Here is a 26935-nt window from a genome sequence, read left to right on the forward strand (position 1 = left end):
CTGTTCTCGTCGGCTTTCAGTTATTTTCGGCCGCACTAGGCCCTTTTCTGCTATTTTCGGCCCTTCTCGCCTATTTTCGGCCGCACTCGGAAAGCCGAAAGCCGCTGAGAATGGCCGAATGTGGCCGAAAATAGCTGAGAACGGCCGAATATACCCGAGAATGGCCGAAAATACCCGAAAGCCACCGAGAGCAGCAGAAAAGGTTAGGAAGGGCGGGTGATCGGCGTATAACACGCACCCCCAATTTCCCGCTGATTTTAGGGGGGAAAAAGTGTGTGTTATACGCCGATAAATACGGTCTATAAATACAAATTCTTGGGCAGATAAGATTGTTTGCACGTGTTTATTCCACTTTTTTCTTGGAGTTCCCACTTCAATTGCTTATTTTGTTTAAATTTGTCTTTTACCAACACCTTATATGACCAGACAGTGACTTGCCTTTATTTGACCTTCTTTCTATATTTTTAATAGCAGGAATGTGTAGAATTTTGAGCTCTCTTCAGTAGTGTTGTGTCAGATGAAAACAGGAGAAAGCTGTCTTCATACAACGTTCCAGACCCTACTGTAGACACTACTTACAAATTGCTATGTATATGACACTTAAGACGCATTGATGTTATTACACCCAACATATTTGCTCTTTAAAATAGGCACATGGTCTCAGTGACTGGTATTTTCTATTATACAACTTATGTTCTAGGAGCAGTGATTACTGGTCAAACAAAGGTTATAAAGGCTGGACACTGTAAAATTTCTTCATTTGCCATGAACTTAACCACTTCAGCCCCAGACCATTTGGCTGGCAAAAGACCAGAACTTTTTTTGCAATTTGGCAATGCGTTGTTTTAACTGACAATTGTGCGGTCGTGCGATGTGGCTCCCAAACAAAATTGACGTCCTTTTTTTCCCACAAATAGAGCTTTCTTTTGGTGGTATTTGATCACCTCTGCAGTTTTTATTTTTTGTGACAATTTGGGAAAAAAAACGCGTTATTTAATTACTTTTTGCTATAATAAATATCCCCGTATTCTTCTACATATTTTTGGTAAAATTATAATAAGCGTTTATTGATTGGTTTGCACAAAAGTTATAGCGTCTACAAAATAGGGGATAGTTTTATAGCATGTTTATTAATAATTTTACTTTTACTAGTAATGGCGGAGATCAGCGATTTTTATCGTGACTGCGACATTATGGCGGACAGATTGGACACTTTTGGTGCTACTTTGGGGCCATTCACATTTATACAGCGATCAGTGCGATTAAAAATGCACTGATTATTGTGTAAATGTGACTGGCAGTGAAGGGGTTAACCACTAGGTGGTGCTGTAGGGGTTAAGTGTGCCCTAGGGAGGGATTCTAACTGTGGCGGGGAGGGGCTATGTGTGGCACGACACTGATCACCGCTCCCGATTACAGGGAGCGGTGATCAGTGTCAGTGTCAGTAGGCAGAACGGGGAAATGCTTGTTTACATTAGCATTTCCCCGTTCTTCCTCTCCGTGAGACGATCGCTGGTATCCCTATGGACATCGAGCGATCACAGTCACGGAGCTCACGACGGGTGTGCGCACGCCCGCAAACTGCTTCTTAAAGGGTAACGTACAGGTATGTTAATATGCTTGTACGTGTCCTTCTGCCGACGTATATTGGCGTGAGCCGGTTGGCAAGTGGTAAATGAAATTGAAAATAAAATTTTGGTCCATCGAGTCTAAGTTATAAAACTTACCCTGAGAGAAATGGGGAGGCTGTCATTACTATTGTCTTCAAAGAATATAAGTGCCTGGACATCTCTTCTCTGTGTGCCCCATAGCATTGTCTATTTCATGCTGTTCAACTCACTATTTAACCACTTGCCGCCCGCCATATAGCAAAATGACGGTGGCAAAGTGTTTGTAATATCCTGACCGGCCGTCATATGACGTGATCAGGATATTAAGCCGATGCGTGCCTCCGGGGGCACGCATCGCGGCGATCATTGTTGCGGGGTGTTAGTCTGACACCCTGCAACTACGATCTCGGTAAAGAGTCTCCGACGGAGACTCTTTACCACGTGATCAGCTGTGTCCAATCACGGCTGATCACAGTGTAAATGGGAAGAGCCGGTGATCGGCTTTTCCTCACTCGTGTCTGTCAGACGCGAGTAGAGGAGAGCCGATCGGCTGCTCCTCTGACAGGGGGGGGTCTGTGCTGATCGATTATCAGCACAGCCCCCCGAGGATGCCCCGACTGGACCACCAGGGACGCCACCAGACCACCAGGAGATGCCCAGCACCAGGTATGCCCCCTAGACCACCAGGGATGCCAGCCAGTGCCCATAATGAATGCCAATCAGTGCCCATAATGGATGCCAATCAGTGCCCACAATGGGCATCACTGATTGGCATGCATTATTGTTTGGCACTGATTGGCATTCATCCCTACAAAACTTTAAATTACAATGCCGCCTATCAGTGCCCATCCTAGCCACCTATCAGTGCCCATCCTAGCCGCCTATCAGTGCCCATCCTAGCCGCCTATCCATGCCCATCCTTGCTGCCTATCCATGCCCATCCGTGCCACCTATCCATGCCGCCCATCCATGCCAATCCGTGGCCACCTATCCATGACAATCCGTGCCACCTATCAGTGCCTATTTGTGCCACCTATCAGTGTCTGTGTCGCATATCAGTGCCACCTATCAGTGCCACCTATCAGTGCCACTTCATCGGTGCCACCTCATCGGTTCCCATCAGTGCCGCCTTATCAGTGCCCGTCACTGCCCATCAGTGAGGGAGAAAACTTACTTATTTACAAAGTTTTGTAACTGAAACAAAAAAAAAAAAGATTTTCAAGATTTTCTGTCTTTTTTTATTTGTTTAGCAGAAAATAAAAATCCCAGAGGCGATCAAATACCAAATGGGTACAGTGTAGCATGACCGCGCAATTGTCATTCAAAGTGCGACAGCGCTGAAAGCTCAAAATTGGTCCGGGCAGTAAGGTGTATAAGTGCCCTGTATTGAAGTGGTTAAAACTATACTCATACTAAAACTATAAATACTAAAACTATACTCTTAGGCCTCTTTCACACTGATGTCCCGTTCAGGCCCGCCTGTCAGTTTTTCAGGCGGACCTGAACGGGTGCTCCATAGAGGTCTATGGAGCGTCGGATGTCAGCGGTGACATGTCCGCTGACATCCGACCCGCTCCGATCCGAAAAAGTGTAACGGAGGAAAAAGCTATTTTTCCATCCGTCTGCGGATCGGATCGGATGACGACGGGCACTGCGGTCCGTCGTCATCCGATCTCCCATAGGGGAGAGCGGCGCTGTGACAGGTCCGTCCCTGCGCAGTGTGCAGAGACAGACCTGTCATCTCCCTGCTCAGCGGGGATCGGCGGAGTTATCCCCGCTGAGCAAACGGACATCCACGGGGCGGATCAGAACTGATCCACCCCGTGTGAAAGGACCCTTAGGCAAATATAAAGTATATATATTTACACAGCTGTTTACTAATTATTACATTTATTTGTATTGCAAGCAGAGTCAATCGTGGTTTTTGTCTAAGTATCAGCCTCTTAGAATGTCTTGTGCAGTAGACCTCAGACTGGGAAAGGGGAGAAGCAGCACAAGGTGCCAATCAGGTATATGGCAGAGCTCATGTGCTATCAAGGAATGTGCTGATAGCATGAGATAGCAAGTGAGAGAGATACGAGCTTTCTGTTCTGCTGATCTTCTCCACTGACTGCCCAGTGACAAGATGGGAGAGAGACAGGTCCTATAAGGCTAGATTTACTAAAATTGAAGAGTGCAAAATATAGTGCAGCTGTGCATGGTAGTCAATCAGCTGATTGGTTTTTATGCAGAGCTGTACCAGGTTTTTCAATCTCCAATTTTAGTAAATGAACCCCAGTGCTACTTACCTGCAGCAGAGAAACATTACATCACCTGTCATGCCAGACACGGCTGTGCTGTGTGGCAGAGCTGTGAAAATATCAAATCTGAACGGACAAAAATACAAATGCTTTGGCAGGTAAAACACCCCCTTATACAGTATATGCATTTAATCTGTGTATTTAGCTGTTTGCCCAGAGTTAGGTTTTATCTACATGTTTTTCATCACACCCAGGGGTTGATTTACTAAAACTGGAGAGTGCAAAATCGGGTGCAGCTGTACATAGAAACCAATCAGCTCACAGGTTTTATTGTCAAAGCTTAATTGAACAAGCTGCAGTTAGAAGCTGATTGGCTACCATGCACAGCTGCACCAGATTTTTCTCCATCCAGTTTTAGTAAATCAATCCCATAACCTGTGTCAGGTGTGTATTGTCTGGCAAGTCTGGAAAAAAAGTGGCCAGTCAGTTGTATGATTTTCTCAGTCTTTTTCTAGACACATAAAAGTCAAACAAAATGTCAAGACCATTGTGAAAGTTACATCTAGTCTACATTTGTATCTTGTTAATATAGATAGCTTGAAAGCCATTTACTTATATATATATATATATATATATATATATATATATATATATATATATATATATATACTAAGTGGCACATTTTTACATTGGTTTCATACTTAACAAAATATGTAAACATTTGAAATATTTCTGTAGAGTACAAAGCCTATATATTCTTACAACAGTTGTATGTTTATAATCCATTTACATGTATGCATTCCTTGAAGAAAGACATTTAAAGAGTCATGTGACCTCAATGTTCACCATATATAGACATTTTACATAAGTGACTACACTTCCCAGAAAAGATAGCCCTGTGACACAACCCAGCTCACTGACACACTTGCTTTATATTGTTATGAATGGAAAGAAAGCCATCGTTTTTATGATTGATACTTTTAAGAATGGCATTGCATTCCTAATAGAACTTAGGTTCCTTACATAGCAATAACTCATTGCATTCAACTTTTTAAAGGTTTGAGAACATCTAGTGTTTTTTTTTTTTTTTGCATTGGTAAATAGCTTAACGAAGGCAATGGACTTTTTCTTTATTTTTACAAACATGTACATTTTGCATTAATACCAGCAAATGCTTAAAAAAAAAAAAAAAAAAAAAAAATGTATATATATATATATGTGTGTGTGTGTGTGTGTGTGTGTGTGTGTGTGTGTATAAATTATATATATATATATATATATATATATATATATATGTGTGTGTGTGTATATATATATATATATATATATATATATATATATATATATATATATATTAGTTTATTCACAATTAATTTTCTTTTATTGTGCATAGATCATCTCCATAGAACATAAGGAAAGACTCAAATTGCCTTGTTGCTGCCATTTGTTGATGGAGATGCTTGGAGCGATGACAAGGTAGAGCTTGTTTTAAGAGGTTAATTTAGTGTTAGGGTTTACGGTTAAAAGTTATAAACAAAAAAAAAAAGACTGGCAATTTTGAAAATATATATATATATTTTACTTTCTGTTAAAAAAACATAGCCAATGTTTCCAAATTTCTTCATAAATTTAGCCCAATATGTATTCTGCTACATATTTTTGGTAAAAATAAAAAAAAATCCCAATAAGGCGATATTGATTGGTTTGCGCAAAATCTTGCAGGGTCTTCAAACTATGGGATATTTTTATTTATTGTTATTTATTTATTTTACTAGTAATGGCGGTGAGCTGTGATTTAGACCCCTTTCACACCAGGGCGTTCTGCAGGCGCTATTGCGTTAGAAATAGCGCCTGCAAAACGCCCTAAAGAAGCTGCCCCATTGTCTGTAGTGTGAAAGCCCCGAGGGCTTTCACACTACAGCGGTGCGCTGGCAGGACGTCAGGAAAAAGTCCTGCCAGCAGCTTCTTTGGAGCGGTGAAGGAGCGGTGTGTTTAACGCTCCTCCACCGCTGCTCCCCATTGAAATCAATGGGGCAGCGCTGTAATACCGCCGGCAAAACGCCGCTATTGCGGCATATTGCCGGCGGTTTTAACCCTTTCGCGGCCGCTAGCGGGGGTAAAAGCGCCCCGCTAACGCGCCACAAATCCGCCACAAATCCGGCGCAAATCTGGCGGTAAAATGCCACTAAAAATAGCGGCGTTTTACCGCCCACGCTATCGGCGGTGTGGTGTGAAAGGGGTCTTATAGCAGGACTGGGATATTGCAGCGGACATTCTGACACTTTTGACATTTTTTAGGGACCAGTGACACTAAGGCCTCGTGTACACTGCAGCTGGTAAACGGACGTTTTGGAGCATTTAGGCATTTTGTTCAGCAGCCCCTGAACTCTCCTCAATGTTATCTTATGGGTACATGTACACTTCAGCGTTTATAGCCGTATAGAAGCAGTAGAGGTAAGTGAGAGAGAGAGACCGCTAAACGTGCTTAAACGTGGCATGTAAAAGGGGCAAGACAATGTTTTTTTTATTAGCTGTCAAGTTCCAGCGGTCATAATTTTTTTTTTTTAAACATCCTGTGCTAATGACATTGGTTGGAAAGGAGAACAAATATTATAAACGAGCTGAAATACTGATAACTGTTTTTAGCGCCACATCCCATAATTTCTACAAAGAATACCGTATATATATAAAAGGGATTTTTTAAGCGCAATGACACCATATTATATAAAAATAAATTTTTAATACAATATAGAAAAAACATACATACATAATTGAATTCAGTACAGAAATAACATAGAATAGATATGAACAATTGCAATGCGGATATATCTCTCTAGATATATCCGCATTGCAATTGTTCATATCTATTCTATGTTATTTCTGTACTGAATTCAATTATGTATGTATGTTTTTTCTATATTGTATTAATTGTATTAAAAATTTATAAATTTTTATATACTATGGTGTCATTGCGCTTAAAAGGTCCCTTTTAGAAATCTTATATATTCCTTATTGGTTGGGAAGGGGTTAACAAGGGCGATTAAAGGGTTAACTGTGTGCCTCGCATGTTTTTTTTTTACTAAACTGTGGGAGGTGCTTTTACTAGGGGAAGACATGGATCCTTGTCCATCCTTTGCAAATACACAGGATCCAGTCTAAACGACGATCTGCCTTGTTTACAATCATTAACCATCATTCTGCCTCTCTGCTCGATGATTGGTGGATGCCCACAGACATCGAGTCTGCAGTACCGGCCACTGGGCTCCCGCTGTGTGTGATCACCGGTGGTGTGCATGTGTGCCGCCTAATTGGAAGAACCAGATCACATATATACACAGGATCCGGCACAGAGGTGCCACCCTTTAGCAGTAAAAGTAGAGGGGCGGACCTTAAGCGGTTAAGATTTTCTTACCACACACATTACAATCCCCTTTTGATTTACCAATAAATATGTAGTGAAAGGCCCTGGATGTTTAGATTTAAATGTATTACAAAGATTAGGTAGGACCTTCATGCTACATAGTTTTGGTAGATCTAAAGTTGATTGTACAAAGATTGTCTGTGCAGATTGCAACATGTATGGTGACCAGGCTGTTAACACTTTATGATATGAAGACATTCATGTGCATTTTGTTTTGATATGTTTGTGGTTTTTATACTGTCTAGTATTTCTCATTGAATTATTCATCAGCCTTTTATGTTTATGTAAGCACAGAAAAGTACCACTCATAAAATATCTGATAAAAATAACCCTGTAAAATAGAACACTTTTTTTCGGGATAGCAGCTTCGACGTAAGGTGTATTTTGTAAATACATCAAAAATAAAATTATATGTAAAATTATAAAGGCAGGCAATAGATGTCTGGAGATAATGAATTGTTGGTAGCTGCTCTAGTGATTGAAAACATTTTAAGATTAATTTGAATGAAAAGTTATAATTGCACTTTGCATGATCATTGTTTTTCAGTGTGATGCAAAAGCCCATTGGAGATGTGGTAATCAATTCTATGAATGGCGCAGTGGATTCATGGCACTCTAGGGATGTTTAGATGGGGCCACATTACTTTTAAACGATTTATGCACCGCACACTGTTCAGTATTAGCTGTCAACAAATCTCTCAGACATTTTCAAAATGTATTAGACTATGGCTGGTAAATGGTGCATATGCAAATGTTAGTTTAAAAGCATAATTGTGTATTTTGAAATGTTGTGCCTGATGAAAATATTAAACTATCAAGTAACATATCACAATTGAAAGATTTGATTTGTTTGCTGCAACAGTTATAGCTAGTTACAGCTTGCCGACCGTATACTCCTGCTCTCCTGCACTGGATCACATATCTAGTACATGATCCAGCACTTTCAGGTTTGGGGCTTGCAGGCTCGATGTCCGCCGACACCCGCCGATTATCCGTTACACAGGTAGAACGGCGGTCTGACTATGTAAACAAGACAGATTGCTGTTCTGTCACAGGGGAAGCCATTGATCAGGAACACAGGTCTCTGCCTTCCCCTAGTACAGTGGCCCCCAACCTTTTTGGCACCGGGGACCGGCGTAGTTGAAGAAAATTGTGCCAAGGCCCAGAGGTGTGTATGCGGATTTTGGCGGGCAATTTATCGGGGTGATGGCTGGCGTTGGCGCTTCAATCATCCCAGCACCATCATTGATATGATGTTAGGATGATTGAAGCGCATTATTTCTATTATTACATTGTAATATATAATGAAATAGTTCAACTCACCATAACGCAGAATTTGCCAGAGTGTCACTTGCCACGTCGCCTGTCACCAGATGCAGATTGTCACTTTCCACGTCGCCTGCCTTCAGATGCAGGTTGTCACTTGCCACGTAGCTTGTCACCAGAAGCATTTTGTCCCTTGCCACGTCGCCTGCCACCAGATGCTATTTTGTCCCTTGCCATGTCACCTGCCACCAGATGCAATTTGTCCCTTGCCACGTCACCTACCACCAGATGCGGATTGTCACTTGCCATGTCGCCTGCCTTCATATGCAGCTTGTCCCTTGCCACGTCACCTGCCACCAGATTTGGATTGTCACTTGCCACGTCCCCTGCCATCAGATGCAGCTTGTCATTTGCCACGTCGCCTGCCACCAAATGTGGATTGTCACCTGCCACCACATGACGATTGTCACTGCAGTGGGGGCAGCACAGGTGTGCACATTTATTTCAAAGGCAAGCCTGGACTAGTGGGTAGTAAGGAAGAACAGCGGTAATGTGGGGGGGGGCGCGGGCAGTGAGAGATGACCTCATCTCTCTGTTCCCCCGCCTCACCTCATTATAGCATTATAGCATCCCGCTGTGAGCGCGGAAGAGCGGCGATGCAGGCGGGGAGCGGTTGGAGATGATCTCATCTCTCTGCTCGCTCGCCTCCGTATAGCGGCCCCGCTGTGAGCACGGAACAGCGGTGATGATGTCATCTCTCTGCCTGCTCCACCGTCGCTCATCAGAGACAGTGCAGCCTTCGCGGGCCGGCTGCAAGCAGGCCACGGCCCGGCAGTGGACCGCGGCCCGGGGGTTGATGACCTCTGCCCTAGTATAAGCACCTCCCACAGTTTAGTAAAGTTTAGTGAAGCATAGGCTAGGAACACATTTAACCCTTTGATCGCTCCTGATATTAGCCCCTTCCCAGCCAGTGTTATTAGTACAGTGACAGTGCATATTTTTAGCACCGATCACTGTATTGGTGTCACTGGTCCCCAAAAAGTGCCAAAAATGTCAGTGTCCTGTCTGTCTGCCACAATATCGCAGTCCCGATATAAGTTGCTGATTGCCGTCATTGTTTCTAAAAAAAAATAATAATAGTGATAACAATTCCATAATTTTTTTTACTTTTTTTTGTTTTTACGTTTTTTGTTTATAGCACAAAAAAAAAAAACTGTAGAGGTGATCAAATACCACCAAAAGGAGGCTCTATTTGTGAAGAGAAAAGGTACAACAATCAATTGATTTGTCATATGTCTGTTGCACTTTTATTAATTTTTTTACATTTTTTTTATAGCTTTAGCTTTTTACTTCTTAACTGACATTGGACCCAGGATGTACATTCATTTTAGTCTTGATGGAAATTGCCCTCCAGGACCTGTTTTTTTTTTTTTTTTTTTTTTTTTTTTTTGCATATCTGGAGAAATTTTGGCACCCAATAAAAACAAAGACATTCTAATGCTTTCTCATTTTATACATAAGTGAGAAAACAATAAAGGCTAAGTTCCTAGTTTAAACTTTAGTCATTTGAATTTCCCAATCAGAATGACAGTTTGATTAGTTGCACTGGCTGCTCTAAACAAGGCAATCCTGAGTTATGAAGGCAACCTCACATCAGCTGTCTCCTCTTGGGTACGCAGCTGTTTTATCAAAGAAGAAAAGTGCATTTACCTGTAAGGCCTCTTTCACAGGGGGCGGATCATTGATGATCCGCCCCATGGATACCCGCTTGCTCAGCGGGGATCTGTCCATCGATTCCCGCTGAGCAGGGAGATGACAGGTCTGTGTCTGAACACTGCACAGGGATGGACCTGTCAGAGCGCCGCTCTCCCCTATGGGAGATCGGGTGACGACGGACCGCAGTGTCCGTCGTTACCCGATCCGATGACGGATGGAAAAGTAGGTTTTTCCTCCGTCACACTTTTTCGGATTGGAGCGGGTCGGACGTCAGCGGACATGTCACAGCTTACATCCGTCCCTCCATAGACCTCTATGGAGCGTCCGTTCAGGTCCGCCTGAAAAACTGACAGGTGGACCTGAACGGATCGGCCATGTGAAAGAGCCCTAAGGAGAGGCGAGGGGTCCCAACAATAGTTTATAACTCCCGAATTAGTGAGGAAAACTGACTTATTTATCTGCTCTCTAAAACAGTAACAATTTATTTTAACCACTTGAAGACCACGCCTTTTCTGGCACTTTTTGTTTAAATATAAATGCAATTTTTTTATGTCACATGGTATTTGCGCAGCGGTTTTTCAAACACAACTTTTTTAGAAAAAAATAAATTTTAATGAATTAGAAACAATATATACCCCCATTTTATTGTAGAATATGAAAGATGATGTTATGCTGAGTAATAAGATACCTCACATGTGACATTTCAAAAATGTGCACGATCTAGAATGGTGACAATCTATGGTACTTCAAAATCTCCATAGGTGATGCTTTAAATGCCTTTACAAGTTACCTGCTCAGAGTTAAAGAGGTGGTTTAGATCTAGAATTATTGCTCCCACTCTAACATTCACCGCCATACCTCACATGTGTGGTGCGAACATTGTTTACATGCTTAGATATGGAGGATGCACGGAGGGATGGTGGGGCTTTAAAAAAAAAAAAAAAAATCTTTATTTTATTTTTTAATTTACACTGTCCTTTTATTTTATTTTTTTGTCAGTTTTATTCCTATTACAAGGATGTAAACATCCCTTGTAATAGAAATAAGGATGGCAGGTCCTCTTAATGGAGAGATCTGGGGTCGTTCATATGACATCTACTCAGATTCATTTGTCGGTGGGCAGGCGGCAAGTGGTTAAAAACAAAAGACTTACTGCCACCCAGGACTAGAAGTGATATCATGATGTTGCTCTGGTCCTCCAAGGCCATAGAGGCGTTCAAAAATGATCTAGTCTTTTATCACCTCTGTGACCAGCTGGCTGCACCATGGGATCATTTCTTGAGCAAACCGGTGATAATGGCAAGCCCGAGCAACACCGGCGAGTTGCGGGGGTAGTCCACCTCCCACTGCTTCTGAAAGCGTTCCAGAGGCTCATGAGCCATTCAGATCACTTTTTAAGAGAAAACCAGCCGCTGGATGAAAAAAAAAATATTGGGGTTATGGCTGATATTTTCAGCCATAATCCCGGTAAACCACTTGAAAACCGCAAAAAGATTCTTCTTTGAAGTACACCTATCATGTTAGCTGCCTAACTGTCATACTGGTGCTTTGCCTTCACTTCTTTCCAAACCACTGACCTGGTAAAAGACTAGAAATAAAGAGCCCCAACACGTTTCTTACACTCATTTGCAGCATACTTATTTAGGGTCGGTGACTTAAATGTATTGAAGCCAGACAAAATCAAGAAACAGGCATTTTCTAAAGGAGACCAGCAATGACATCCCCATTATTGTCTTGTGACAAGTGCACTTTAAAATGATCAAAGCTGGAGTTTGAGTAAAGCTCTGCTGAGTTCCATCATTCAATCATGTGAAAGCAAAAGTGCTTTATTGTTTTGGGATGTGATTGCAATGTAAAATTTCACCACATAGTGCTTGAAGACACACAGAGCAGAATCTGACGCCTGGGAGACACTGCAGGGATGTTTTTTAACAGAAGCACCAGTGGCCTGCAGGTAATATAATACACACCATTAAACATACATAATGTATATGGGGCTTTATTAAAAAAAAATACTAAACATAAGCTTTTTTTCCAGTCCAAATATTAATGAGAGATCCTGCATTTTGTGCTGCCTAAAGTAGCACATAAAAGGCCATGTGTTTACCGTCATGTCATTTTTTACAATATGCATACTAGGAAATAATACATGAACAACCCTTCTACTTTCCCGTGCTTCTTCCAAAGTGCTCAAGTTGGCTCTTGGAAAGGATGGTCTTAGCCCTTGTACACACGGTCGGAGAATCTATCGGAATGTGTCCTATCGGATCGTGTTGTCGGATAATCCGACTGTGTGTGGTATGCATCGGACTGATTCCGTCGGAATATCCGTCGGACCAAGTTTTCCAACATGTTGGAAATATTTTCCGACAAACTGGTCCGATAGGACATACTCCGATCATGTGTAGAGAATTTCGATCGGACAAAGTGCCACGCATGCTCAGATCAAATTCCTACATCAAAGCTATTGGCTACTAGCCTGAACGTAGTCCCATCGTAACGAAATTACGTCATCACGTTCTGAAAGATCGGATTTTTCGACAACTTTGTCTGACCGTGTGTATGCAACAGTTTCGGACAAGATCCGACGGACAAAATCCGACGGATTTGGTTGTCGAAATGACCGACCGTGTGTACAAGGGCTTAGCCCTTGTACACACGGTCGGACATTCCGACGGAAAATGTCCGATCGGACCGTGTTGTCGGATAATCCGACTGTGTGTGGGCTCCGTCGGACTGTTTCTGTCGAAATATCCGACCGACAAAGTTTTAGAGCAGGGCTATAAAATTTTCTGACAACATGGTCTGATCGGACTTTGTCTGATCGTTTGTAGAGAATTCCGATCAGACAAAGTGCCACGCATGCTCAGATCAAATTCCTAGACCAAAGCTATTGGCTACTAGCCTGAACGTAGTCCCGTCGTAACTAAATTACGTCATCACGTTTCAAACGATCGGATTTTCCAACAACTTTGTCTGACCGTGTGTATGCAACACCAGTTTCGAACAAAATCCGTTGGAAAAAATCTGTCTGATTGTGTTGTCGGAATGTCCGACCGTGTGTACAAGGGCTTACACTCAGTTCAGCATAAGCATAACTTCAGAGACCTAACACAGCTCTTATTTTATTTTAAAAAAATGCTACAAACCCCCACTATGATGTTTGATATGCATGGGGTCCATCAATTATTCTGTATACCAATTATTTGTGTGTTATAATGTGGCAATGGTGCAGTGGAACAAGTGTTAAATCGAGATAATATAGGTCATACAATACAAAATTGACCTAGCACAGATCATTTACCATTTACAAATGTTGTCAATTTGGATTGTTTATCTGTTAATGAAATATAGGTTTTATAATCTCCTTGGAATCTTTCCAAGATGTGCTGCAGAACACTATGGGGTTACGAAAGGCAACTCCACTTTGCACTGCAAGAGTGCCCTTGGAAGTGCAGTCGCTCTAAATCTAAGGGGTAGATCTGAAATGAGTGGAGGTTCTGCTGATTTTATCATCCAATCATGTGCAAGCTAAAATACTGTTTTTTATTTTCCTTGCATGTCCCCCTCGGATCCACAGCAGCTTTACTTCCAGGGGCACTTTCAGTGGAAAGTTGATTCTCCTTTAGTAAATACCCCCCCTATATCTTTATGATGCTGCAATGAAAGGCTGAGTATGCTCTGGTCACCACAATGGTGCTCAGGAATTATATCTAAGCTATATTATAGCTTTGACATTATTACTGTGATTTCTGTAAAGGAAAGAGGAAGTAAGAAAGATGGTGCAAGAAGTACGGCAAATTTGTATAGAAAAGTGGAGAAGAATGGAAAAGCTCAGTTCTGGTTTTCGCAATTTTGGTAATCTTCTTACATTGAAGTTTTATGTAGTTTATTTATATAGTTTTTTAAATAAATAATACACTTTTCTAATGAATTCCTTAAAGAGCTCTGGTTCTGTTTTAAAGGATATGTAAGCGTTTGTTTAAAAAAACAAAACAAAAAACAAAGATGTCATACTTACCTTTTCTGTGCAGTTGGTTTTGCACAGAGAGGCCCGATCCTCCTCTTCTGGAGTCCCTCAGCGGCACTCCTGGCTCCTCCTCTTCTCGAGTGTCCCGTTGAAGAAGCGCTCTCCCTCGGGGAACACATGCAGGCATGCTCCCGTGTCCTGCTGCTGCATCCATTGACACAGACAGAAGAACTTGGCTCTGCCCCCCCCCGGCTCCCACGTCATTGGATTTGATTAACACCAGTGGGAGTCAATGGCTGCACTGCTATCCAATCAGGACCCGAAACATCGGCTGGAGCAGGAGTGCTCGCCCCCGAAGCAGGAATAATAGGGCTTGGGTAAGTACAAGGGGGGCTCTAGGGGGCTGGTGCACTATAAGAGGTTTTTCCCCTCAATGCATAGAATGCACTGAGGTGAAAAACCACGAGGGTTTAAAACCCCTTTAAGCAAGTCCTATAATCAGCAGAAGATATAGTTCCCTAAATATTATTCACAGACACAGGTGTGTTCAGAATCTCTAGTGCTTGCAGACTGCAGCAAGTCCTCAAGGTCTTTGTATGGGGTACATTTTTCTATGATACTATTGTATAATTTCTTCTCAAGAATATCTTTCATACATACCGTATATACTCGAGTATAAGCCGAGATTTTCAGCCTCTTTTTTGAGGCTGAAAGTGCCCCCCTCGGCTTATACTCGAGTCATCGCTGTCTGTCTGCCCGATCAGCGTGTCGAGCAGACAGACAGCGGCCATTCTAGGATTCAAAGGCCGCGCCTCCGTCTCCGCCTTCGCCTGTGATAGGCGGAACACTGAATTTCCCAGCAGTCTGTGTTCCGCCTATCACGGACGTCCTCTCATCCTCGTCCGTAGTATGAGGATGAGCGGACGTCCATGATAGGCGGACCACTGACTGCTGGGAAATTGAGTGTTCCGCCTATCACGGACATCCGATAGGCGGAACACTCAATTTCCCAGCAGTCAGTGGGAAATTGAGTGTTCCGCCTATCACCGACGGAGGCGCGGCTTTTGAATCCTAGAATGGCCACCGACGAAGAGCTGCGGGACGGGCCGGGACGCAGGCCGGGACGGGACGCAGGCCGGGACGCAGGCCGGGACGGGACGCAGGCCGGGACGGGACGCAGGCCGGGACGGGACGCAGGCCGGGACGGACACAGGCTGGACGGACACAGGCTGGACGGACACAGGCAGGCTGGACACAGGTAGGCTGCACGGACACACACACACACACACACACACACACACACACACACACACACACACACACACACACACACACGGATGCATGCACACACAGGGATGGATGGACACACACGGATGCATGGACACACACACACACACACACACACACGGATGCATGCACACACACAGGGATGGATGGACACACACACACACGGATGCATGGACACACACACACACACACGGATGCATGGACACACACACACACACACGGATGCATGGACACACACACACACGGATGCATGGACACACACAGGGATGGACGACACACAGGGATGGACAGGCATGTCTCACCCTCGGCTTATACACGAGTCAATAATTTTTTCCAGTTTTTTGGGGGTAAATTGGGGACCTCGGCTTATATTCGGGTCGGCCTATACTCGAGTATATACGGTATGTTAAATATTAACACGGTTAGCTCTTGTCTTTACTGAACAGGTATACATAAACTCAAGTAGTCAACTGTTACTCTCAGTTTTTACCAACTGCTTTCTCATGTTCTTTCCATAACAAATAAAGAAACTCTGTGGGCCCTTTTTATTCATCTTTGCACAAAAAACAAGAAAAATAGCCCCGGGATCTTTAGATGAGGTGAGAGAGGTTTAGCCAATGTCCACAGCGAACACTGAGACAAAATCAATCTATTTGTTTCACAATGTTATGTAACAGAGCGGCAGAAACAATGATTGTGAGTTACCCGGCATAATAGCCAATGTACACACAACACAGATGAAAGTAAATATACAAAGATTTATTACGAATGTTGTACATCCATGAGAAACAATAAAACTTAAAAGTTGCTGGGTCAGTTAATACACATACACAATAAGAAAATAAAATGTACATACATGTGGACAGGGAAGTATGTAAACATAATGCAGACATCAATAATACCCAGCATGTACTGGCATGAAACAAGCATCAATAAAGCCCTATGCATTTCACGAGACCCTGCTTGCCTCTTCAGCGGCGGATGCATGAATGTTGTATCGAAGGTCTGAGATAAATCGCCAAACGCTGGATATCAAAATGGCAGCCGTGTATTGCATCCAGCTCAGGAGCCGAGGGGGGGGCGGAAAAAACAAAGGCCACAACAGGTGAACATCCGGAGGATCAGCGCGGTCAGGATAGGGGTATTTCTCACTGCGGTCTCCACTTAGCCCCTTAAAATTATGTCCAGAAAATGTCTCAATGGAGTGAAAAATCCAATGGTTGTCAGTTTGTTCTTAGAGATGCGACTACTCTATCCAATTGTCAAGTTGTGAATCAGAATCCCAGCCATGCTGAACATCTAGATATACCCACAAGGGCTTGAAGGTTACGCCCTCAGCGCCATGTACGGGCAGAGACACATGGGCGTCCATAAGACATCAAAGGGGGTGCACAGATGCCTTTTTAGTCATCTTTGGAAGAAAAAGCTATAAAGCCCATTTCAATACAAAATGGCAACTCAAGAGTCCATTGATATTGTAAACAGCATTGGTATAATGTGTAAATGATCCGTTTACATTTTGTTCCAGTGCCCTATGGCATTTGGTTACATCTCTATTGAAAGACCACAGTCTAAACACATGTGAAAAATGAAGAGGCACACTTAAATTCAAAATTGTTGTAAGCTACAGGGAGTGGTAAACATTAGAATTTGAGGGGCCTGAGCGACACACCATAAGTTGTTTGGTGTACTGATAATAGCCAGCAACATGGCTCGATAGATTTATTTATTGGAGTGATTATTGTACTTTAGGTAATTGTAGTTCCTTCTAGTAGCTTCCAGAAGCATATTCTTCTTTAGCACAGCATAATATACAGTATCTCATAAAAGTGAGTACACTCCTCACATTTTTGTAAATATTTTATTATATGCTTTCATGTGACAACACTGAAGAAATTACACTTTGCTACAATGTAAAGTAGCGAGTGTACAGCTTGTATAACAGTTAAAATTTGCTGTCACCTCAAAAAAACTCAACACACAATGTCTAAACTGTTGGCAATAAAATGAGTACACCCCTAAGTGAAACTGTCCAAATTGGGCCCAATTAGCCATTTTCCCACCCCGGTGTCTTGTAACTTGTTAGTGTTACAAGGTCTCAGGTGTAAATGGGGAGCAGGTGTGTTAAATTTGGTGTTATCGCTCTCACTCTCTCATACTGGTCACTGGAAGTTCAACATTGCACCTCAAGAACTTTCTGAGGATCTGAAAAAAATAATTGTTGCTCTACATAAAGATGGCCTAGGCTATAAGAAAATTGCCAAGACTCTGAAACTGAGCTGCAGCATGGTGGTCAAGACCATACAGCAGTTTAACAGGACAGGTTCCACTCAGAACAGGCCTCGCCATGGTCAACCAAAGAAGTTGAGTGCACATGCTCAGCATCATAGACAGAATTTGTCTTTGGGAAATAGACGTATGAGTGCTGCCAACATTGCTGCAGAGGTTGAAGGGGTGGGGGGTCAGACTGTCAGTGCTCAGACCATATGCTTCACACTGCATCAAATCTTCTAAAGATGATGCACAAGAAAGCTCTCAAACAGTTTGCTGAAGACAAGCAGACTAAGGACATGGATTACTGGAACTATGTTCTCTGGTCTGACGAGACCAAGATAAACTTATTTGGTTCAGATGGTGTCAAGCGTGTGTGGCGGCAACCAGGTGAGGAGTACAAAGACAAGTGTGTCTTGCCTACAATCAAGCATGGTGGTTGGAGTGTCATGTTCTGGGGCCAACATGAATGCCAACATGTACTATGACATCTGTGGGGCATCCTCAAATGGAAGGTGGAGGAGCGCAAGGTCTCTAACATCCACCAGCTCCGTGATGTCATCATGGAGGAGTGGAAGAGGAATCCAGTGGCAACCTGTGAAGCTCTGGTGAATTCCATGCCCAATAGGGTTAAGGCAGTGCTGGAAAATAATGGTGGCCACACATAATATTGAGACTTTGGGACTAACTTGGACATTTTCACTTGGGGTGTACTCACTTTTGTTGCCAGTTGTTTAGAAATGAATGGCTGTGTGTTGAGTTATTTTGAGGGGACAGCAAATTTACACTGTTATACAAGCTGTACACTCACTACTTTACATTGTAGCAAAGTGTCATTTCTTCAGGGTTGTCACATGAAAAGATATAATAAAATATTTACAAAAATGTGAGGGGTGTACTCACGTTTGTAAAATACTGTACAAAGAATGCAGGACCTGTGGGCTGCAGTGGGGAAAGCAGGGAGCTTTAGGGACTCAACAGCTAAATTATTAATGTAACCCTTTGGCTGTCCCACCAACACTGGGATTAGTGGAGTTAATGGTCTGTTGGCAACTTTGTTAGCAATTTCTCAAGGATCTAAATGCTAATGTAAAATCACATGTCAAATCATACCAATGTGAACCAGGGCTCAAGCAAAGCTAAGAAAAAAAAACATGCAAAATATACATCTTCTAAAGGTAAGCCTGCAAAATTGTAACAACTGAAATAGTAAAGCCCAACAGAGTCCTCATTTTGAATGATCTAATTGATACATCCCAAAAGGTTTTCAATATCTTAAACTTTTTTTTATTCCAAAGCAGTGGCAGCCTGAGTAGAAAAGCCTGTTCCCTTCTAGTATTTGAAGAGTGGGACCCTTGATTTCTGTGTGGAAGTAGCAATCTTATTGCAGAGGTCTGGCACATGTCTGCTGGTTCAGGCCTATAGCTCTGGAATCAGTCAAGTTCATGCATCCTACTGATTGGAATGCCCTGGCACTGACTAATGCCACGTACACACGATCGAATTGTCTGGCGGAATTGGTCCGGCAAACAATCCGCCGGACTATATAACAAACGGATTTGGCCACACACGGACGCTCCGAAAGTCCAGCGATTTCTAACGCGATGACGTACAGCACGTACGACGGGACTAGAAAAAGGAAGTTCAATAGCCAATAGCCTCCGTCTCGTACTTGCTTCAGAGCATGCGTCAATCTCAGTCCGGACTAGCACACTGACGAACGGATTGTCCACTGAAAGCCAAGTCCGGCAGACAAATTTTGAGTCAAAACTACTTTCTAAGTCCGCCGGACTTTATGATGAAAAAGTCCCCTGGAGCCCACACACGATCGAATTGTCCGGCGTACTGTGGTCCGGCGGACCGAGTCCGCCGGACAATTCGAGCGTGTGTACGCGGCATAAGTAGAGGATATGTCATATTTCTACAAAAAGAATACTGTTTCCCCACAGAAAGCAAGACTCCCACTCTGCAGCATGCTGACAGTAGACAAGCTTTTCTACACAGACAGTGGCTACTTTAAAAAGACATTGAAAACCTTTTGTTTTGATTCACCTGAAATGTATTTAGCTGATTTTAATTCAGGGTTCAATTGGGCTTTTAGGATCCATAAATCCATCTAGCTGTCCTTATATGCACGTTTGTGAATCAAAATATTGAGTACATTTAGTAAGTACATATTTTTATTGTAAAGTTTACTTAAAATATTTGTATTTATTTTTTACATGCTAGCTGTATAGTAGTTGATTTGTACATTATTCATTGATTGACTTTTTTGCATATCAGGCAGTGGAGTATGCATTCCAGCTGTATAAATACTGAGATAAAATCAATTACATAGTAAATATGAAAGCAATAATAAACCCAAAAGCAAACATGTATTATATTGCAGCTTACCAATTCTTAGATTTGATGTCAGTATTAGTTTCCTTTGTTATGCTTTCTTGCTTCTATTTTCACATGACTTTGGCCCTTTATGAAACCAACATCCATCAACAGGTCTAAACCCCACCCCTCTTTTCCCCCAGCTTATCAGCAGACACCAACCCCTCCCCGCATGGATGTAGGTCTGACAAAGGAGGTGTGCATGCTCCGAAACACGTTACCGACCACCACCTTCACCTGATGTCGCATCGCCTGCTTGCGTTTCAGCTTGGTTCCAGAACCCAGGCCGCCTCATCACATTTTCACCTACTCGCCAATCCACGTCACTAGGGACTCTGACAGCTGCAGGACGGATCTCTCTCTCCCCCATACAGATGAAGATTACAGCGATCCGCATGAGGACAAATCATTATATGCCTATGACCTCTTATTATCTTGCAAGTGTTTTTAATCTCATTGTGCCTGTAATACATATTTTAACCACTGGACTTATAGGAGCCTTTCTCTTTCCTTTGTGACCCTCCAGATCTGCTTCTTCACTACAAAGTGCTGCCTTCAGTGCCATCTCTCCACTGCTACTAAGGACCGGATACCCAGCCTCAACAGAGTCCCCTCGTCTCCCTCCTTTCTAAATCACTTAACACTGTCAGGGGTGATTAAAATGATAAACCTTTATTCCAAAAGTAAAAAAAAAATGTTTAGTGTAACTGTTTATAAAGTGCAGGCTGGAGTTTGGCTTCAATTTGTTAGTGTATATAAATCTGGTAATACATTTACCATTACCCTCCTCCCCATACTGATAATGCTACTGTTTGCTGTGCATCTTGTTCTCATTCCTCCAGAGTTCTGTATCTTTAATAAAGGTGTGTTACTGTCCAGATCCCCAGGTGAAAAAAGAGGCGAAAAAAGCGAAAGAAAAGAAAACTGATGCAGCCACCACATCTAATAATTGGTAAACTATAATATATTACATTTTTGGTTTTGGGTATAATAGTGCTTTGAAGGTGTCTTTTTTTTCATTCAGCCTGAGCTGACCTATAGGCATACAATGAGGTAAGAGAATTAGGAGAACACAGTCATTATGCTGCGCTATTTGCCAGGAAGTGCCGTATCCAAATACAATGAGCAAATATGGCAGCACCTACTGATATATGGTAATTTATGGTTAGTAAAATATCAATACACATTACATGAATTATTCACATTGAACTGCTCACACTCATATATTTATCTTAGCTTCATAAAGACCCCACATTCCTTTTAAAATACCTTAATATTTTAAAAATGAATAAAAAATTACAAAAATTTCAATATATTTTCAATATAAAATTGCAAGTAAAATGCAATGCGTCAGGAATAATTTACCAAAGCTGCTTTTAATTCAAAAATTATTCAGAACTATCGCTCTGCTCATACTTGCAGAATATGGTCTGTGGACTGCCCCTTGCCCTTGAATCAATTATCGGCAACCACTACTGTTATGAAAACGTTCATATTAATAGGAAAACTTTTGACTATGTGTGTTATCACTCGCAAGGGACTGCATTCATTGTTGTTCTTTGCTTCTGCAATGATCCAGGATTATGCAACCAATAATATGTGTGCTTCATTGTATGTGGTGTCTGTATGCTCAGTGGGGCTGGAAATCCTAATACCCTACATTTAAAAGCTTCCAGGAGACACAGTGTATTAAGCCTTGTAATATGGCCTCTTCTAGTGAATGATCCAGAAAAATAAAAAAATGTAGGCAAATGTCATGCTGGTTGGCTGCTGTATTCCAGGATTGATTTTGCTGGGTTAGTAAGGCAAGTGCAGTACCTGTTGCAAATATTCAGGGATACTAAAGGTATAATTGTACTATATAAAGAGGATTTCAAAATAAATGCAATTGTATCGTATTTGGAGATATGGCGAGATAGCATTCGGTGCAGATTTATGCTCTAATTATATTGCCAGCATCCGCACTTGAAAGCAGACAGGATTAAGACGCATCAAAGGAACAGACAAACATTTGTAGCATCAATCCCAGTTCATCCTCAGATAGATTTAAACAAATTATACTTGTTAATAAATAAGAATTATACGTCTGTTCTGCATTGGACTTCCAGAATCTGTGTACCTTATTGATCAACGTATATGACATATTCACAATACAGAGCTCTGAATTTTGCTGAAGATAAAAGACACTATGCAGAAAAGAATTACTATGCAGTATAAAATTCACAAAAATGTGGCTACGTAAGCTTCAGCTGTCAGCTAACTTCTATCATTCTGACCTGGCATTACATCACGCAGCAAACGACTATGAATTTGTGCAGCACCGACACCGAAGTGGATTTTGTATTGTAAACCTGACATTTCAAAGGTCAAAGATCACTCTGAAACAATTTACAGGTATGACAACTGTTCCCTGGCGGAGACTATACAAACCAAAATTTCTAAGCAGCAGAAAACTGGGTCAGATAAAAGCTCAACTAATATTTCAAGATTCCAGCAATGCAGCAGATATAATTCACTGAATCACTGTGTGGATTAAACATCAGGTTCCTTTAATTGCCTTAACTCCGGCTTTTCCGTTCTGCTGGGCTTTAATACTTAAGCCGTTGTCGTACACCATGGTTGATTATACATATTGTCTAGGTTTAGGAGGTACCATATACCGCTGCACCATAAACTGATATTATGTTATAGCTATTACAGATTACTCTTCATATTATACATATTATTGTTTTATCAATATGTTTCTAAGCAAGTAATATCTATAGTATATGCATTCCAGGCCCTTCTGTGTGCATCATTACACAGGAGAACAATAGATGTGAATGGTGTGGACTTACCTAGGCTGACTCTTATGGTCTACATGATCAAAGGTCTGCTTGTGTGCGTCGCATCCACTTCTTCTATACATCCTCTCGTCAACCTAAGAAACAGCCCAGTAAGTCCAGTAAGTCCCACATTTTGTCTATCTTCGCCCAAAGTTCCCCATGGTAGTTAAATGCCAAGGAATTGATATGTAATAAAAACCATGTATAACAATAAATTCTCCTTATGGTGTCTTCAGCCCGATCCAAGGAACCAATATCCCCGTCTCCATTTAGAGATTATATACAGCAACAAGATCATGGTTTCTTTAATTCAATAGATCTCTAGAGATGAAAGCATTTCCCACTAGAAAAAGAGGGAGCAGTTTACCATACCCCTAGAATAACTGACTGTTGCATTGCACACTGCCATGAGTGGTAATTTCCCAGACTCATCAGAGGATGCTTCTGCTTCCCGTGAAAGGGTTACCTTTGGATGATGGCTGAGGATGCTGTTGTATGATGCTTGTATGTGTGTGTGTTTCAAGGAGCAGAAGCAGCAGTCAGTGAAATCCATGCACCTCCCTCTATCCTCTCCCTCCCACCCTATCTCTCCCTCTGTCAGCCTCTGCCTAACACCTTGCACACATATACACGCACCAAATACAGATGCATGCTCAGAAGCATTTTCCAATTTGTACCCTGATGTTTGCACAGCTATTGTGAACAAGGGTACCACGTTTTTACCTGTTTGACCCCATCGCTTGTGGGTTTATTTCACAGATAATTGCAGGAATCTGCCACAATTTATATTTTAATAGCACTGCAGCCCAAGCGAATGCTTTGTGTGATAAAATAGCAGGTTGTGTCTGTACTGTGTTAATGCATGACAGTTAAGGGGTTACAACGAACTACTTTGAATGCAGCAAATTATTGGATCCAATAAAACCAGGCAAAAAAGAGGTTAATGACACTTCAATACGACATCAAGCTTTGGATTTAATCAGAGGGCTCTGGGACTGTCCTGTTGGTTATGGTTACTATAGCAATGACAGCTGATTGTGCATTTAAAGAATGAAATATTTTATGGGTAAGCTGCTGAAAGCCTTCAGAACTTTTTGGCATCATGCAGGAGATAAAAAAAAAGGTTAATCTGGATGTTCTGTTTAATCAGAATGGGCTACTGGCATGAAAGTGTGCTTTGCTTTCCTTACCTCTTCTTATGTGTCTACAAGTCTTACGTCCTGAAAAAACACCATCTTGTTTATTGTAAGGGATGACAATACACAGGTCTGCTGCGTAATATAGTGCAAGCCATTGCGATCGTGTGTCCAAAGAAAGCATTGCAATTTCCAGACACAAAGTAAACAGCTTGCTCGATTTACATTGTATACAATAACTGTGCAGAAGATAAAAGCTTAAAAATGATTGGGATGACAGTGTGCTACATCTAAACTGAACATAATTAGAGTCCAGAAGACAGATTTGTGAGAGCTGCAAAGAAGCAGACTGAACGAAGGTAAAGGGTTTCTTTCATCCGTGTAACATAGAGACTGCCATTGCTAGCCTATCCTTATGAAAATGCTAGTTGCCTCACTGTCATGCTGATCATCTGGCTTTAAAGTGATTGTAAAGGGGAAGTTGTTTTTTTAACCTCCCTGGCGGTATGATTAGTTCTGGTTTTAGGTGGTGAAAGCGGTAAAATTATTTTGCATGGAAATTTGGCGTTTTATATTGTAGTCCTGTAATTCTTAGGAATAACTCTCTTAAATCTGTTCAAACCAGAGTCTAGCAGACATCCAGGGTATGATAAAGTTTATAATAATAAAAATTATTCAATAATGTAATCAAATCCTAAAACACTGAAAAAGGGACACTTTTTGGTTACTATGGGCAATCTCCAAATTCCAGGCAGAAAAAACAGTATTTATAATATAAAAGTGCATGCCGGGCACTGGACAGACCACTAGGGACAAAGGGGGTGTGTAATTTTTTTATACAGTACTGTAATCTGTAAGATTACAGTGCTGTGTATGTTTTGTGTCTTTTTACTTTTTTGAATTTTGCGCCGATCTCCGCTCCCGTGCGCCGTAACGTCGCAGGGAACAGAGCTCGGCGGCATTCGGCACTGTGAATCGAGTGGAGGACGGCTCGATCACACAGCGCGGAGGACATCGCTGGATCCAGGGGACAAGGTAAGTAACTCTCCCTGTGTCCTCCCTGTATCCAGCGATGTGATCCCGAGTCTGGCTCGGGGTTACCGCTCGTGGAACTAAAATCCCAACCCGAGCCAGACTCAGGATCACCGCTAGGGAGGTTAATAACAAACATGTCATACTTACCTGTTCTGTGCAATGGTTTTACACAGAGCAGCCCTGATCCTGCTCTTCTTGGGTTCCCCACTGGCACTTCAGGTGTCTCCCCCTTGCTGAGTGCCCCCATAACAAGACATTTCCTATGGGGGGGGTACAAGCTCCTGAGTTGGTTCCGTGTGCATAAGACATACACATACTGTACCTCCCAACTTTATGAGATGGGAATGAGGGACACCTATTTGCAAAAGTATGTAGACATAGGACACACCTCCTGCTACACCCTCAAAAAAAGATGAATTAACCGCTTCCTGCCCGCCCTATAGCCGAATGACGGCCTTAGGGCGGGCGGCTTCCCTCGCCTGGCCGTCCCTGGACGGCCTGGTGTTTACTTCCGCAATGCGCGCCGCCGCGGGCGCGCATCGCGGAAGTTCTGTGTTTGCCGTGTCCCCCGGGGACAGGCAAACACAGATCGCTGTAAACGGCCAATCACAGCGGCCGTTTACAGCGTGATCGGCGTGTCCAATGGGAGATGATCTCATATGTAAACATATGAGATCATCTCTCAGCGCCGCTCTCCCTCCTCACACAGACAGCGTGTGAGAGGGGAGAGAAGAACGGCTGCAGCAGCCGTCAGTGTAAAAAAGAAAAAAAAAAAAAAAAGTAAAAAAAAAGTTAAAAAAAAAGTGCCATCCTCCCCCAGAGCCATCCTCCCCCAGTGCCACCCCCCCCCCCAGTGCCATGCCCCCCCCCCAGTGCCATCCTGCCCCAGTGCCATCCTGCCCCAGTGCCATCCGCCCCAGTGCCATCCGCCCCAGTGCCATCCTGCCCCAGTGCCATCCGCCCCAGTGCCATCCGCCCCAGTGCCATCCGCCCCAGTGCCATCCACCCCAGTGCAATCCACCCCACCCCAGTGCCACCTGCCCGCAGTGCTATCTGTCCCCAGTGCCACCTGTTGTCAGTGCCATTTGTCCCCAGTGCCATCTGTCATCAGTGCCACGTATAAGTGGCATCTGTCATCAGTGCCACGTGTTATTAGTGCCACATAGTGCCATCTGTCATCAGTGCCACGTATTAGTGCCATCTGTCATCAGTGCCACGTATCAGTGGCATTTGTCATCAGTGCCACCTGTCAGTGTCACGTGCCATCTGTTGTCAGTGTCACGTGTCATCAATGCCACTTATCAGTGCCATCTGTCATCAGTGTCACGCGTCATTGGTGCCACGTATTAGTGCCATCTGTCACCGGTGGCGCGTATTAGTGCCACGTGTCATCAGTGCCACGTATTAGTGCCACGTATCATCAGTGCCACATATTAGTGCCACGTGTCATCAGTGCCGCGTATTAGTGCCACGTGTCATCAGTGCCACGTATTAGTGCCACGTGTCATCAGTGCCACATATTAGTGTCAACTGTCATCAGTGCCACGTGTCATCAGTGCCACGTATAAGTGTCATCATTGCCACGTATCAGTGCCATCTGTCATCAGTGTCACGTGTCATTGTCCTGGTATTTCAAAAGTGTAATAAGTAGTCAACAAGTTAGATGTGTAATTTATGCTTCTAGAACACGTGATGGCGCTCCCTGCATGTTGGGCCTCTCTATGTGGCCAGGCTGTGAAAAAGTCCCACACATGTGGTATTGTAATACTCAGGAGG

General features: G+C 42.8%; 1 protein-coding gene across 1 annotated transcript in view; it reads right to left on the bottom strand.

Annotated features, from left to right (window-relative positions):
* The window catches only part of TRPC5 (transient receptor potential cation channel subfamily C member 5), a 425360-nt gene extending 401863 nt beyond the window's left edge, over positions 1–23497 (bottom strand). Inside the window, exon 1 of the mRNA XM_077480887.1 lies at positions 23001–23497. The gene's annotated coding sequence lies outside the window, so the exon portion shown is untranslated. The remainder of the gene's footprint in view (positions 1–23000) is intronic.
* Positions 23498–26935: the final 3438 nt, after the last annotated feature.

Source organism: Lithobates pipiens, unplaced genomic scaffold, assembly GCF_037356315.1.
Source record: "Lithobates pipiens isolate NorthernLeopardFrog02 unplaced genomic scaffold, aLitPip1_a1.2 Scaffold_1, whole genome shotgun sequence".
Taxonomy (NCBI): Eukaryota; Metazoa; Chordata; class Amphibia; order Anura; family Ranidae; genus Lithobates; species Lithobates pipiens.